Source organism: Sebastes fasciatus, chromosome 12 (genome assembly GCF_043250625.1).
Source record: "Sebastes fasciatus isolate fSebFas1 chromosome 12, fSebFas1.pri, whole genome shotgun sequence".
NCBI lineage: Eukaryota > Metazoa > Chordata > Actinopteri > Perciformes > Sebastidae > Sebastes > Sebastes fasciatus.
This window is the reverse complement of record NC_133806.1, coordinates 31,778,669-31,794,639: the sequence shown is the minus strand read 5'-3', so window position 1 is coordinate 31,794,639 and position 15,971 is coordinate 31,778,669.

Below are 15,971 nucleotides of genomic sequence, written 5' to 3'. Positions count from 1 at the left end.
CAGCAAGTAAACAACTGTGGGGTCACTGTTAAATTGGTAAATGGCGGCTTACAGCACTTTTATCCCCCCCCCCACCCGTGATCAGTGAATGATGTGCTCAGCCGGCCCCTGCTAAATTTAGGTTTTGGTTACTAGAAAGTTAGTTCGACATTTTGGGGAAATATTGTCGAACTATGTTCTATTCACTTTTGTGTTGAGAGTTAGATGAGTAGATTGATACCACTTTCATACACCGATCATCTACAACATTAAGACCACTGACAGGTGAAGTGAATAACATTGATTATCTCGTGACAATGGCACCTGGCAGTGGGGGGGATATATCAGACAGCAAGTGAACATTTTGAACTTTGAACTTTGTGTTGGAAGCAGAAAAAATGGGCCGGTGTAAGGATGTTAGCGACTTTGACAAGGGCCAAATAGTGCTGGCTAGACGACTGGGTCAGTGCATCTCCAGAACTGCAGCTCTTGTGGGATGTTCCCGGTCTGCAGTGGTCAGGACCTACCAAAAGTGGTCCAAGGAAGGAAAACCGGTGAACCGGCGACAGGGTCAGACCCGAGGCTCATTGATGCATGTGGGGAGCGAAGGCTGGCCCGTGTTGTCTGATCCAGTAGAAGAGCTGCTGAAAAAGTTAATGCTGGTTCCGATAGAAAGGTGTCAGAACACACAGTGCATCGCGGTTTGTTGCGTATGGGGCTGCGTAGCCGCAGACCGGTCAGGGTGCCCATGCTGTCCTAATGTTATGGCTGATCGGTGTATATGTCCATCAAATATGAAGCAGCAGCCGATTAGCTTAGCTTAGCATAAAGGCTGGAAACAGGGAAACAGCTAGCCTGGCTCTGTACAGAGGTAAAAACAGAAAATGTATTTATTCAGAACATTTCTCCACATTCATTGTCTATGGAGCAGTTCCCCTCTTATACCCTGTGACATCACAAGTTTGAGTTTTAGCGCTCTAGTTTTTGGATTTGGGAGAGTTGTTCATGTTTACTAATATTTTTGATCCGTCTCAGACCATAAGAATAACATGTATGAATTATGAAAAAGGGGCGTAGTTCCCCTTTAACTGGGCGCAGTAACTGGGAGTCTCTGCTGGTTGCCTGGTAACCTCACGGTGATGACTAACTATAACGCGTTAATTACTGTATTGTGCTTAGAGGTGCTGCTACAGTAGAGTTAGGGATATTTTTATATATATACCTTCGGACCGAGCCAAGCTAGCTGTTTCCCACATTTCCAATCTTTATGCTAAGCTAAGGATTTCTAATTGGCTGCTGGCTGTAGCTTCACATTTAGCCCACAGACATTAGAGTGGTATCAATATTCTCATCTAACTCTCAGCAAGAAAGCAAATATATGTGTTTCCCAAAATGTCGAACAGTTTGGCAAGCGTTGGGGTTACAGGTGTTTGTTGTTGTACAGTTTAATAAAATAAATATTAACATGTAGGCTAGTTAAATGTTTCTTTTTTTTTTATTTAGAGTCAGAAAATGTATTAATGTATATGACATATTATATAACTGACTAAGTAATAACTAATACCTAGTCTGTCTTATTTCAGTTAATACATCGTAGTGAGAAATCATGTTTCTTTTATTTTCTGTTCACAGAGCAGCTCCAGGTTCTCTTGTTTTTTGTTGCTATGACTAAACCGGTACAGTACATCTATTTCGAATGATGAAATTTGGGATTCAGCTGGTGTCCTCATATTATTTATTGTATTGGAGAACTGCGATGGCAATCTCAAGCAGAGTGCTCTTGGATGAACAAACATCGCCGTCGACTTAGATCTCTATGAAACGCTGCTATCCAACCTGTTGAGAGGCATGTCGAAAGCTCAGTCACAACAATTTGTCCCCTAATTCGAAACTCTACAGATACATTCGAGGCGGATTCACACGTAGCCAGACTGACAAGCAGGTACACGTCATCGAGACGAAAAAGTGAGGACAAAACCAAGCGAATTGAAGCCGTGCGTGTTGGCGTAATGACCCCTGCCTTATCCTCCTGTAATAGCCTTTGGTGGACGGTCATGGAAAACACAGGCGGGAGATGACAAAGGCTTTGTTTATGGGTCAAACACTCATTTCATAAAAGCCTCCCGTGGAAACATGATAGGTCAAACACAGGTCTAAATGCCTTTTCCAGTTTTCCTATTTTCCCATTTCAACATATCCGTCTGGTGTCCGCGCTCTCTCGCCTCTGTAATGGAAAACTATTGCAGAAGCATTTCTCCGTCAGCTGGGGTCAAGAGGTCATCACTGATGTCACTCTCAAAGTAACCAGTGGCAAATAGGTCCTGACATGTGCTCTCCAATGAGAGAATGAGACCGGACAGCTCCTCTGGCTCTCCGACTGATAAGCCATAGAAAAGAATATGTGAGGCTCGGAGGATCACGGACACCGCTGCTGCCTTTAGAGAGACTAATACCAGCCGCTACATTAAGGCACAAATAACAACCGGGTGATCTGAGGGAGAGATTTTTTCTTTTTTGTTACCTCCCACAATGCAGTTTGACAAATTCACAATGTGGCTGTTGGACATTTGTCTTTATTTTTTAGTCAACTTTAACGTAAAAAGACATCTGATGTCATTTCACCTCTCAGATTTGACTACATACAAGTGACGCTCATCCTCGTCCGTCCTCCTTCCGTCTCCTTCACAAGTGTTTGAGCGCAACAAATTCCTCTTGTTCCCCGTCAGATGCATGTCGTGTAGCGTGTGATTTGCTATGCACATCCCGGCCTAGTACAGATTTCTACGCCTGTTTGTTCTCTACAGGCGTGCAGCGCGTCGCCATGCAGCGTGACCGCTCACTCTCTGCCCCGGCTTCCCATCTTCAACCTCATCTGTTCTGTCAGTCAGAGGTGCAGGATATACTCCGGGAATGACTTAAATTACAAAAAAAAAGGAAACATGGCAAGAGTTAAAATATAAAAGCTATGTGATATTTTAACGAGGGCTTTCTTTATTCCATCACTCCTTCCCATCTCTATGTCTTGTCTTCTCTGTCTGATTGCCCTCTCCAGCAGTCAGAGGAAAGGATGACTGAATGAGCAGCAGAGTGGCGTTTTCTGATAGAGTTACACCCCACAAATGGAGTCAATCAAAGAGGCCGGCTGAAAAAAAAAAACATTTTCTGACAGATGTGTCAGCAAGATTGTCAGGCCTCCATGACAACAAATCCATAACACTAAAAAGAGAGAAAAAAAAAGAGTTGAAGGGTTAGGAAGGAAGGGAGAGAAGAAAAAGAGTTAAGGAGAATCGAGAACCCTGACAAAGTGTAAAACAGGAAACCTCCGAGTGGATTCCCAGTCAATCAGAGCACTTACCTTTCAGCTGTCCATAACGCTATTTCATACCAATTATTACCCCCACTGAGCAGGTGACAGGCTTGTGCGCCGGTGGCAGCGACCACGCAAACCCCCCCCCGGTAATCCTGAAATGACGGATTGGGAGGGAAGCCTTGCAGTGATTTGTGACAAAGTAACTGAACGTAGACTTCTGTACTTAGAAACGTGAGAGCAGTTTGTCTTCATGCTTATGCTAACACTCTCCACTTTGATTTGATGCACGGGTTTTAGTCCGCCTCACCAATATACTCCCTCGGCTTACGGTGGGGGGGGGCATTCAAGGTCTAAATTGAAAAATTGCTGTAGGGTGTCCATTTGGTGTTTACTGTGTGTTAATCGATAAAAGTGATGTAAGGAAATGTCTCGTTTACATCATGATAATTAAACGTCATTTCACTTTGTGGCTTCTTTTTGTTTTAATGCACTTTTTATTCTAACGCAAAAAACTCCTCCAGCATTGTCTCTGCAGAGCTGAAGCATATTCACAGACAGACCATAAAGATGGTCGCTTTGTTTGACTGTTACCCATAAAACCCCCCAAACCCCTCTTGCTTGTAATTTTTTTCCCCTGCCAAGCCCCTTAAGTCTTAAAGCTTCCCGCCTGTTATATTTCCTCCACATCAATATGTCACCTAGTTCCGCTACGGCAGGATGTCAACTTAATGCAACTCTGGGGTTAAGAAAACAACCATCTCTGCCCGCTGACTGATGGCCTGTCGCCGCTCACACAAAAAAAAGTTTAGAAATTTGATCCACCTGTCATCTCGCCGGTGATTATGAATCTCTTCCTCCGGTGGCTCCGAGGCCCATTCAGACGCAGTCTAGCTTGGCCTCGGCTCAGCGTCAGTTACATGGATGAGAGAGCAAACTTCAAATCACTCCAAACGGAGTGAGAGAGAAAGAATCCAGCTCATCTTAATGTAAACAACTGGGCCCAGTGGTGAGCCCACCAAAATAGACATCCACTGTGGGGAGGACTCTGTTTTTTTAAGGAGCTCTTGTAATCGGATTTTACTTATAGGAGGCATACAGCTCAGATTGAAGCGTCCGGATGATTCTTAAAATAATCTCTGCATTTCCTTCAAAATAAAACCGTGAGGACAAATTTAACAAACTACCACTTTAGCGAAGATCTTGCCATCTTTCTCGCCCTCTCCTACCTTTGTGTTTTTCCCCCCCCTTTCATCCCCAGAAGACAAGAGCAAACACAAAAAGAGAATACGTGTTTCTTTATCTCTAACCTCACGGTGAACTGCAGATGACCTTCTGAGTCAACTGCATTAGCTTTGGGGTGGTCAGACTAAAGTGTGTGTGTGTGTGTGTGTGTGTGTGTGTGTGCTTGGGGGGTGCAAGAAGAGAGAGGGGGATTTTTCATGCTCTCCATTACAGTTGTTTAGGTTGGAGGGGTTAACTCAATGAGGCTAAGTAAGTTTGAACTGTGAATCACATCAGCAGACTTGTGCATTCACTTATGCACAATTGCAAATGCACAGTCCGGAGGTAATCACATTACCTCAGCTCGGCCTTTATACAAATTGGAGGACTGAGGCGCGGTGAACGGCAGATATTAAGAGGTCTTTAATTCATCGCGCTGTTTTTAGAAAAGACAACTTTATCATTAAGGAGTTGTTTGTAGGGAAAGGACAGCCAGTTCTCATTCTCAGGACGTCAAATACTGATGCTTTGTCACGGCTGTAGGCGTTCGATACCGCCGCACAAGGCGGTAGGAGACACACCAGGCTTTCCATTAACTAGCAACAGTAAACGCTCAGGAAAAGTGCTGCGGTGACGTAGTTTAAAGAGCAAAAGAGACACACCGAGCATGTGGGAGTGGAGGAGGTGGATGGGTCCAACAAACACAAGACTTTCATCCAGGTGACCGCTGTTCATGTCTCATGTGTTAAGTTTCACTTTCACTTTACAATCAGCTGTTCGTTCGTGTGCCGTGTTCACAACGTTCAGGTTGTTTTTCAATTTCACACGGCGACATGAAGTGACACTGTCTCGAAACGTGTGTCTCAAAAAGAGACGGGTCGATGTATGAATGCATTCAGGAAAAGCATAGAGATGTTACGGGGTAAAAAGCAGAGTAGAAATGTTTATTTTTTTTAAGTTAGATAGAAATTATAAGACTACCTTTCAGCATTGGTAACGTGTTCCACACAAAATTTGGTGTGTCGGGATCTGGTCACCTTAGTTCAGTCACATCTTCACTGTAAAAACATAGTCATTTTAAGCCCAACCATGTTGTTTTTTTCCTAAACCTTACTAAGTGCTTTTGTTACCTAATACTAAACAAGTGTTTTTGTTTAATTCACAACATTAAGCACGTGTTTAGTGCGACGGAAAAAGTGACGCAGATGGGTCTGTATGTGACGAGTTGGGATGAGAACGTGTTGGAAAGGAACTATTGCAGTAGGCTTTACTCAATAATTTCACTCCAAGCTGGTTCTGGGATTCAAACTAGCAACTTTACAATCTCAAAGCCGTTTGTCTAACCCCGCTTCCTTCAAACTGCTAAAGAAAATTCATTGTTTTCACTTTTCAAACAGCGATTTCCTCGACTGAGCTCCCCTCTTTTTTTTTTTTTTTTTTTCCCAGATAGAGCCTGAGACTGATTTATTATAGATTTTCTGTGTTTTGATTGTTTTTGCTGAGAAGCAGGATGGGAAGATGGGACTTCCAGCTGCTCTGGATGCTTGGGAGTCCTGGGAGTCCTGGCCCGTCTGCCCTCCCGACTGGCCCGGCCAAGTGGGCATGCGCTGTTGTGGGCCGCGGCGGGGGGTTGATGGGGGCTGCGGAGGCTGGGCCAGAGAGGCCACAGATGCCTTAAATGACTTGGCATGATGGGATAGCTGAGGGTTAGGAGCACGACTCGCAAGTAAATCAAAACACAGTTTTTCAGCGATATCTGAGCAGGTGTCGGGAATGTTGTCAGAATCTACAAAACAATGTACAGACACGGTGGGAGAGTTCAGAGTTCTCTGCATTCTCATCAGCTTTAGACACAATTTTAACACTAACTAATAGACAATTACATTTTTTATTGTATTGTATGTAAATTTCCCTGCACACCTTTGAGCTGGGATGATCCCAGTTAGTCTTGGCTGACTGTCTCAAACAAAGACGCCCCAGGAAGGGCTTCCAACCTGCGCTTGAATCAAGCACCCATGATACCAGACCACCAGAAGGGCCCCCATTAGATAGTAATTCACGTGGAAGCTGTGGGACCCCAATATCATTATCAAGCTACAGTTCTGCCAGCTTTTCGTCGTGCCACAGTCTGGTGTGTGATGCATGTTGTTTGACTTTGAGGGAAATCATTTTTTTTTTACACTGGGAACAGAATAGCTTGGCTTTTTCAATTTCCAATAGGAAGTTTTGCATTTAAGATCCCACCAGTATACCACATTCAAGTAATTTCAAGAGTAATTTATCTCCCTGATCCTTTACATCCTCATCATGGCTTTTTTTTTTTGATGTGCAACACTGGTCCATCAAGTTTTGTGGTCATCATTTTAAACCACAATCAGTCCCACTTGCTCCCACTGCAGCTTACACATGTGGTATTAATACATTATTTTTATAAAAAGTGGCTTTGCATCAGTCTGCAGCTTGCTACACTATAAGACAAGTCCGTAAAAATATGGGCCAATGTACCGTGTTAATATGAAGGAGGTTTCTGTTTTACACACGGCAAAGTTTAGTTCAAATTTCAGATTTGGAGAAACCTTGCTCACACTTCTGTGGTAAAAAATCAACAATTAATATCTAACTAAAATGATTTATGTTGAGGACTTTAACGTTAGCTCAGTATCGTTTTAGTTGGAAAGCTGTTTTGCTGTTTAGTTCAGCTGTTGTCGACCGTTAACGTTACTAGATACGACAGGATTATTTTGTAATTTGTAATTTACGTTTTACCAATGTTTATATTTTAGACTTCAGTAGACGTCAGATAGATTTAGCCCCAGTTTTAGCCTCAGGTGGTTCGGGTAACGTAGGTAACGTACAAATGCTAGCGTTAGCGTCTGTTTTCCCTCCAGAATGTAAAGGTTGGGCCTGCTATTTGGCTCGGTATGAAAGACATCCTGTAAATCAACAGAAATTTCCATCTTATGGTTGAAGAAAATGTCCGTAAATTTAACGGAAAATGTACTGGTAATTTTCTGCCAAGACATTATCTGTTTTTCTACGGATTTTTTTCTTAGAGAGTACATCAGTGCTATGCTGTGACATAGGGGAGAGCGGGGTCGGTTGGGACAGGATTGTTCATAGTTCCTATACCTTGTTACAAATCAACAAAAAGCAGACAGAAACAAGATGAAGGCTTTTTATAATTAAATAACACCCACTGTGACGTCACTGAGTGAATGTTTACTCAAGTAGCAGCCGGTCAAAAACCCTTTTTTGCCAAATTCCATATCAGTAATTTATGAAAATATAATAAATTAACAAATGTTTTCAAAGACGTGTGAATAAGTGACATTGTAAATATAAGGATTTGATTTTTTTTTAGACCAAAAGGTGTCCCAATCGACCCTACCCACTGTCCCAAATGTCACGAGGAGACAGAATTTGGGGAAAATGCACTCCTTGTACATTTAACAAAATTGTGCCTTTCACGTTTGGGTTGGGCTCTAAAAAAGACACCTGTATCTGTTCAGGGATGAAATTATTTTCATTACTGTTAAAGAATTCAGTGAGTAATGGAAGGTTATTTGGTGTCGATACAAAAGCTCTCTCCTATACACTTTAATAGATCATAGTAACACATGTATTGCATTCACATACATTCACAAAAAAAATAAAACAATTCATCAGTGCACACCAGTATAGAACTCACACATATGCACCATTTTTGCCTTTCTGCATGCGCCTCCAATTACAAACACTCTCCTGTGACAGCGCTCAAGCACAGCAGCTCACACTGTGAAATGCAGGAAAAATGTAGGTGATCAGGTGGGACCCGCGGGGGAGAGAGAGAGAGAGAGAGAGAGAGAGGGAGAAAAAAAAGCCAAACTAGTCCCTTTAACTTTTTAAAGACTTTTCAGCATTTGTTCTGCACACTTACCTACGCAAACTCCAAGGGGCCACAGTGACTAGGGTCCCATTTCAGGCCCAGCGTGGAGCCAGAGAGCTCCTCAGCTGTAAAATGAGAGCGCCGGAGCGCAGTGTGAAAATGGATTAGCCTCGCTGAGATAAGGGGAGCCCTCAGCGAGCCATGCACGCCTTCAATGGGGAAAAAGAACTGCTGTACAAATTGTTTTTGGTACATTAAGTACCTGTTACTTTATTTCACAGATGGAAAACAATAACACAGGCTCCGGGGTTGGAACCACCGCTGCACCGAGGAATGTGAGAGAGGTTCAGCCCACCTAGCGCCCTCGGAGTTTGCCCCCTTTTTTTTTTATCTTAATATGCAAAGTGATTTTCATAAGGACTTGTGACTGAAAGCATTCAACAGATTGACAAACATAGCATATGATGATAAATGGCAAAGTGCCAGGTTGGCAGGCAGGTTACTGAGGGAAATCATACAGAATATCCATGTTAATAAAAAATAGAATAAAAAAGGCTGAATGTTCCCACTCAGCAAACAGGGCAGGGATTTTTCATTAATAGGCCCGCTGCTGCACCAGGGCCCCCCAAATTAAATGAGTGTGTCAGATCCTGGATGATTTATACATTTGGACTGATCTAACAGCTCTGTGGAACAGCTATGACACCCTGACAAGCCAACAATGGATATGAAAAATGAGCCAATACCACGGCACTAAATCTGAGACTTTCAAAGCCAAACGCACGCGTAGAATCGAAAAACCTCTAACATACTCGCAAGTATAATGAAAATAAAGTGGGGGGGTGAGAAAAAAATCCCCATAAGATTCTCTGCACAATTTTAGCTAAATCATTCAGTGTTTATATGACTGAAGTGATGGAGACAAATTGGTCCGAGCGGAGAGTGGCAGTACTTTGCCTTTCTGATGTCTTTTTGTGGCTGCGTGGAGAGCACATCACTTTACAGCTAAATGAGATATCAGGCCTATTGCTGAGCTTTGACTCAATAGGAAAATGTCAAATCAAGTTAGCGCTAAGGTGCTTTTCAAAAACACCACGATTCTCCTTCTGTTTCTATCAAATTTAAAGAATTGATTGTGTATTTCTTTCCCCCTTTTTCTTTCTTTATTCAAAGAAAACGTGGTATGTTGCTCAGCTGCTGCAGCAGCAGAAACCAACATTTCTCCAGTGAATGGTGGCAAAAGCTGTGTTTATAATTATGTTGTGTGGAAGGCTAGTGGCCTTACTCACTTGTTAGATGAAGTGATAAAAACCAACATGATGGACTAAAGCATTTTTGCTTTTCTTAGTATTGTCCTTTTACCCTCTCATTCTCTGTCTGATGAAAAACTGCACTCGGTGTTCCTCAGAGCTCAGCAGATTTAGAGGAAACAATTACCAGTCCGGTGATCTCTGCTTCTCCAGTCCCGCCGATAAACACCCAGCGCCCTGAGGTATGGTCCGAAAATGATACAGTTTTAAACGGGTTAAATTTCATTGTTTCCTCCACCTCCCCATCCCCTCTCATTTCCCCCCTCCCCACCCCCCTTCTCTCCCTCTGAGGTTTTATTTCACAAAAGTGTGAACACATTTTTTTGTCGATGGGGGCAAAAAAAAAAAGAGAGAAACGATAAAGAATATGAAAGGCCCATCTTCACAGAACATTAGACATCGCAAAACAACCCAAAGCTATGATCGGATATATCAAAACTGACAAGTAAAAGTTGATTGCTGAGTGTGTATTGATTGAGCTATATTTCACTGGGAGAGCACAGCCTCATAGTTGTCTTCACGGTGCACCAAACCCTGCTGCAGAGCCACATTTAATGGAGATGGGCCGCGTAAATACACCGAAATAATCAGCGTGCTGATGCTGGTAACGTTTATTATTATACACACATATATAACAAGTAACATCAGGTAGATGTTTTACTGCTCATAATGACATAATGTTAAATGTATCATACATTTTTTTTGGCACAACTGAACCTATGATGGCAGTGTGGTGCTAATGTGTTTATGGGTTTCCACCTGTGCATCTATTCAGTATATAGAAGTATTTGACCTTTTTCTATGCTAAAAGTGTCTTGCAATAAATCCTACATTTACGAAGGTTATAATATTATTTTTTTGTTAAAACTGTTTTAGAGAGATGTTGATTCAACGTATGATCATTAAAGAGGATGCAGAGGTAGACAGGTGTTTCTCTTGTTTTGTCGATACCATTTATTTCAATGTTGCTAGCAGTAGATCGTTACCGGAAAAGAGCCGTCATCTGTAGCTGCTGTAATCCTGTAAAAACGTCTACCGATCACTGCCTCGCGGTCCGCTTGGAAAGAACCAATCAGAGGCCTCCCTGCCTTCCTGCTTGTACTCTTCCCTTGGCGTGCACCAGCCTGAACATAAAAGCACGTTGCCGCCGCACGTTTCCTGGAGAATGGAAGAGAAAAGTCAGCTCTTCAGTAGCACTGCCGCGGTTACTTGTCATGAGGTAGCGTGGTTGAGTTGAGGTCCTCTCTCCGCTCTGTGTCTGTGAAGTAGTTACGATGCGGCGGTGCTCGTGCGTGTGTGTGTGTGTGTGTGTGGGGTGGGCGTTGCCTTGGAAGGAGCCCCGAGGGGAGGGTTAGATGGAGCTCCTGAGGCGATGCTACTTTCAAATTATGCTAGCTTTCCAACATCGTCGACCCTATCTTTAAGCTACGTACGTAAATTACAAGTGAGTGTTGACTTTGGTTTCATGCGGAGCATGAATGGCCTCCTGGGTGAAAGTCCTGTGTTTGTTTGACCCATCCACACCTACACAGACTTCCAAAGACTATCATTTGAAACACATTTGCGATACGTCAAAAACAAACGTAATCTGCGACAATATATGTTTCCCTTGAAATGTAATTTACAAGGCAGTTTCTTTGGATGGGAGATAGCTGATAGCATAAAGCCCAATACCACCAAACCAATACTAATATAAATACTAACCCTATTGAGTATCACTGTATTATCACAGTTTGCAGATCATTTAAAGCTGTAGATTGAAAAATTGGGAAACAAACCTTTTTGATTTTTTGCCCAAATTTTGATAAGACAATCGATCAACATTCTCATGTCTGTACGGTAATATGAAGCTACCATCAAGACTGGAAACCGCTAGCTCGGGTCTGTCCGAAAAACTAAATATAATTTGCCTACCAGTGACCCTAAAGCTGACTGATTAACACGTTAGGTCTTGTTTGTTTAATCTACAGAAAAACAGGAGCGTAAAAAGAAAATCACGCCTGTGGCGTTAGCTTCATATCTGGAATACAGACATGAGAGTGGTATCAATCTTTTCATGTAACTCTTAGAATGGCAGCAAATAAGCAAAATGTTGTACTATTGCATTATTATTTGGCAAGGGGTAAGGGTTAAGGTTGTAAGGTGTTGGTCACAGTTTGGTTTTAGAAATAAAAACTGAAAAAATAATGTTTGTAAAATAAAAAATAAGAAGATATTTCTAATAGTTTTGATATTCAGATTCAAGGGGAGGACACTGATATTGAAGCTACTATAGTGGTAAAGGGTTAAAAAGTAAAGCAGTGATTTATGGGTAAAACTAGAGTCAGGTCATGGGAAAGGTGAGTCTTTGATGGTGAAGAACAGGCAAAGATGCATCTTCCGTATGTTTTCTAGATTCAGTTTGTGACATTTAGTTATGACGAGCACGCAGCTCTATGATCATCTGTAATATGTGTCTTTATCCCCAACAAGTAAGAGAATGAGACAGGGGAAAGAAGGGGATGAAAAATAGGAGAGATGCTGACAGCGAGTGAAACACTTGAGCTGTAGAGAAGGCCGAGTGCGGCGAACACAGCGCAGCCTGGGAGTGATTGAATGATCCCATTCTGGGCTCTTTGTTAGACACTAGGCAGCGATGTATGAAGATTGATACACAAGTGCTCGACTCGGTTTGCTGGATCATCAAACGGATTGATATTATACTCCAGCCAAGGATGAAGACAAAGTAAGTGTTATCATACTCAATACTGGGGCTTGTCAGAGGCGGGAAATCATCCAGTGTCACTGGTTATGGGAGCATTTCGCAGACTGTCATGAGAATTTATCTGGGAGATGTGGCGCTCCGTGGCAGCGTGCAGCTGACGGCGAAGGGCCCCGGCCGCACCGTAAAGATCTTAGCTAAAGATTGAATTACAGCGTCGTGCTTTAGACTACATTTATTTCACTACTATCATGTTTGTCCCCACGGACGCTGTAAATCCAACGGTGTTCTTATCAAGCGGCCATTTATTGTCGCTCAAATAACATTATTCATGGTGATATCATTATTTAGATAACGTACGCATTACAGCAAATGATTTGTTTATCTGTTGTACAACAAGGGCTTCCTACAATACCCCTGAGGTTTCTCCAGGCTGCTCATTATTCCTCAGTCCTGGGATCAGTCAGGGGTGCATCTGTTTGGAGGCTCTATTGAAGGTGTTACACGCAGCTTTTTAACAACATTAAACGATTACCACGTTGCATTTGGTGCAATAAAACGGCCTCTTCACTGAATTTTACAATAGGATGTTTGGATTTCGGCTGAATTTCTTTTCAGCGCAAAACGAGAGCATACGATTTTACCTCCGGAGCAACGCTGCTACCTTTTCTTGTAATTACAGGTGTTGGTTTTAGTGACATTTAGAGACATGTTGAAAGTGAAAAATAACTTAAAACATGTTCCTTTTTCCGATAAACCAGAGAGAAAACACTGAGCACAAAAGCTCTGCAAGAGGATGCGGTTTCAATTTTTAGAAACAAGCCCACCGGTAAGTCTCATTGCTTTCATTTCATGACAGTATTCTTATGCACGTAGCATCCTTCAAAGTGTGACATTAGATGTTCAACCATTTAGATGAAGCACTTTAATCATCTGTCACTCCATCCCTTTGCTAATCAGATACATGTATAGCCTACACCTGTAGGTGGAGCCTCTTCAGATGTAGAAACTGTCCCTTCCCCCTTTATAACAGTGCCATGAAGAAATGGTGAATCAACATCAAAGAGTTAGTTACCAAAACAAGAATATCGCAAGATTTTTCTCTTCTCTTTTTCTTTTTTTTTCTTAATATAGTATATGTGCTAATGAACATACCTGTTGTTAGTTATTAGAATTTAATATTCCAGCATAGTAGTTTTACTATGAAGTGTATATAGCTCGCCTCATAATCTGGAGCTCACGGGAATGACATGGTTACATTTTCCTCCTATTTATTTGCAGCGGTGGAAGAAGTATTCAAAGTAGCAATACCACAAATGGTTTGTTTTGTGCTGTTTTGTGTGCATTTTTTTATCGACTTTTGTGTAATTTAAAGACACTGGAGCATGCTATGTATATACTTGTCCCTATAAAAATCATAATTAAATAAATTAATACATCTAAAAATACTCTGTTGCAAGTGAAAGTCCATCATTCACCATCTTACATAGGTGCAGTGTGTAGGATCTGGCGGCATCTAGCGGTGAGGTTGCAGATTGCAACCAACTGAAACTCCTCCTTTGTGCCAAGCGTGTAGAAGAACTACGGTGGCTGACGAGAAAATATGAAAAAGCAAATCTCTCTCTCTAGAGCCAGTGTTTGGTTTGTCCGTTCTGGGCTACTGTAGGAACATGGCAGCTGGCTCCGTGAAGAGGACCCGCTCCGTATGTAGATATAAACGGCTCATTCTAAGGTAACGAAAACACAACGATTCTTATTTGCAGGTGATTATACACTAAAGAAAACATACTTATTAATGTTATATTCCATTTCAATAGATCCTCCGAAATGCTACACACTGTTCCTTTAAGTAAAAGTAACAAATAGTAATAGCAAAATCTAAATAATGTACTTAAAGTATTGAAAGGTCATTATATAGCCAAATGGCACATGTCAGTGTTACTATATGATACAATAATGGATTATAATTACTGCTGCATTAACCTGGCTGACAACATTTTTCCATACTGTTGAGTGGTTTATTGAAGCAATGTATCATATTTCATAAGATGATGATATGTGTTGTGTATAAAAGGTAAATTTGTAAAGTAACTATTAAACTATGATTAAATCTGACTATGTTAATACCACCAGAAGCTTCCTGCTGCTGTTTTTCTTAAGAGTTGGAGACACGGGGCAATATAAGTACAAGCTTCTCTCTATGGAGTGCTGGTTTTATGCACACTGTAAAGCTGTCAGTTATGTCTGTGCATACGGTGCCCTCGCCATGTCGCCATGGCTCTGTAAAAAGCCATGTATGGGAAACACTGCGGGCCGTGGCACTTATGGATATTTCTCTTTACATTCATCATTTTTACATGTGCTCGCTGGAAGCCGAGGGGGCTGTCAAAAAGACTTACTGCTTCTCATCTTCTTATTGAAATACCACAGGAGGTAGTCGTCCTGCTGCGTGTATTATATCATTTTCTTTTGTTATGATATAAAGTTATACTAGTTATCCCATCCACACACACACATACACACACACACACACACACACATGCTCACACACATCTAGTCCAAGTGGGATGCTTGAGCCAAGAGGTGCTTGCTATGATTTGGCCTTGTTAAGCTGTTGACCCTGAAGAGAAAGAATTACCTCTGTTGGGAAGCAGGCGGTGCACATGTGTGTGTGTGTGTGTGTGTGTGTGTGTGTGTGTGTGTGTGTGTGTGTGTGTGTGTTCCATATATACGAATGTCTGGTGGTGATGGGAGCAGGAGGATGGGGGTGGGTGGGGGGTGCACTAGCTTTGAGTTAAGGGCTCTATCAAGGGACAAACTTCTCCGGCACCACAAAGCCACATGATCCATCTCCCTTTTTAGCTGGTGTCAGGACCATTTTATGTGATGATGATTTGATGCTCGGGCACCGGGCCTCCTTCTCTCCCCCTCTCAGATTGAGCTATGATAGTCAGAGCTGGGGATCGCTGGGATCACTGAGCTGCTGGGCTCCGGCACATCACAAAACAGTAATGTGTCCCTCAGCCGTGGGAGCACACTGACAAATCCCCTTCCTATCGGATTCACAAATCCTACTTGGCTTCACAACTTCACACCCACAGATTCTTATCTTTAAAAGTGACATAACTAGAATTTATTAATCTGCAGCTGAAATGAACGCCCTTTAAAAGGCCAAGCTCACCCACACACAGGAGTTTTCAGTTATGCTTGATTAGGCCTCTAGTCAGGTGTAAGGTGGGTGGGAGCTATGCTGTGATGTCACCAAACTGTGTGTCCCAAATCTCCAAATTTATCATATTGGGTTTGGTTATGTTATTTGGGTGTTATGGTGCCTTCAAATGAAACTCGTGAGCTCGTGTTTACAACATGGGAAGTTGCATACACGATATGCTTGACGTTCAAGTGCATAAGTCATGAAAACACCGCTGCTAAGCAACGGCAATATTAACGTTACTGTCGGCGTCTAGAAGCTACAGAGGCTAACAATTTAGCAAGCTTGCAAGTGAGTAACATAATGCAGGAAATGCAAAAGCATAATGACAGAGGAGAAAGATGAGGCCGTTGGGAATATCAACATTTTCCTCG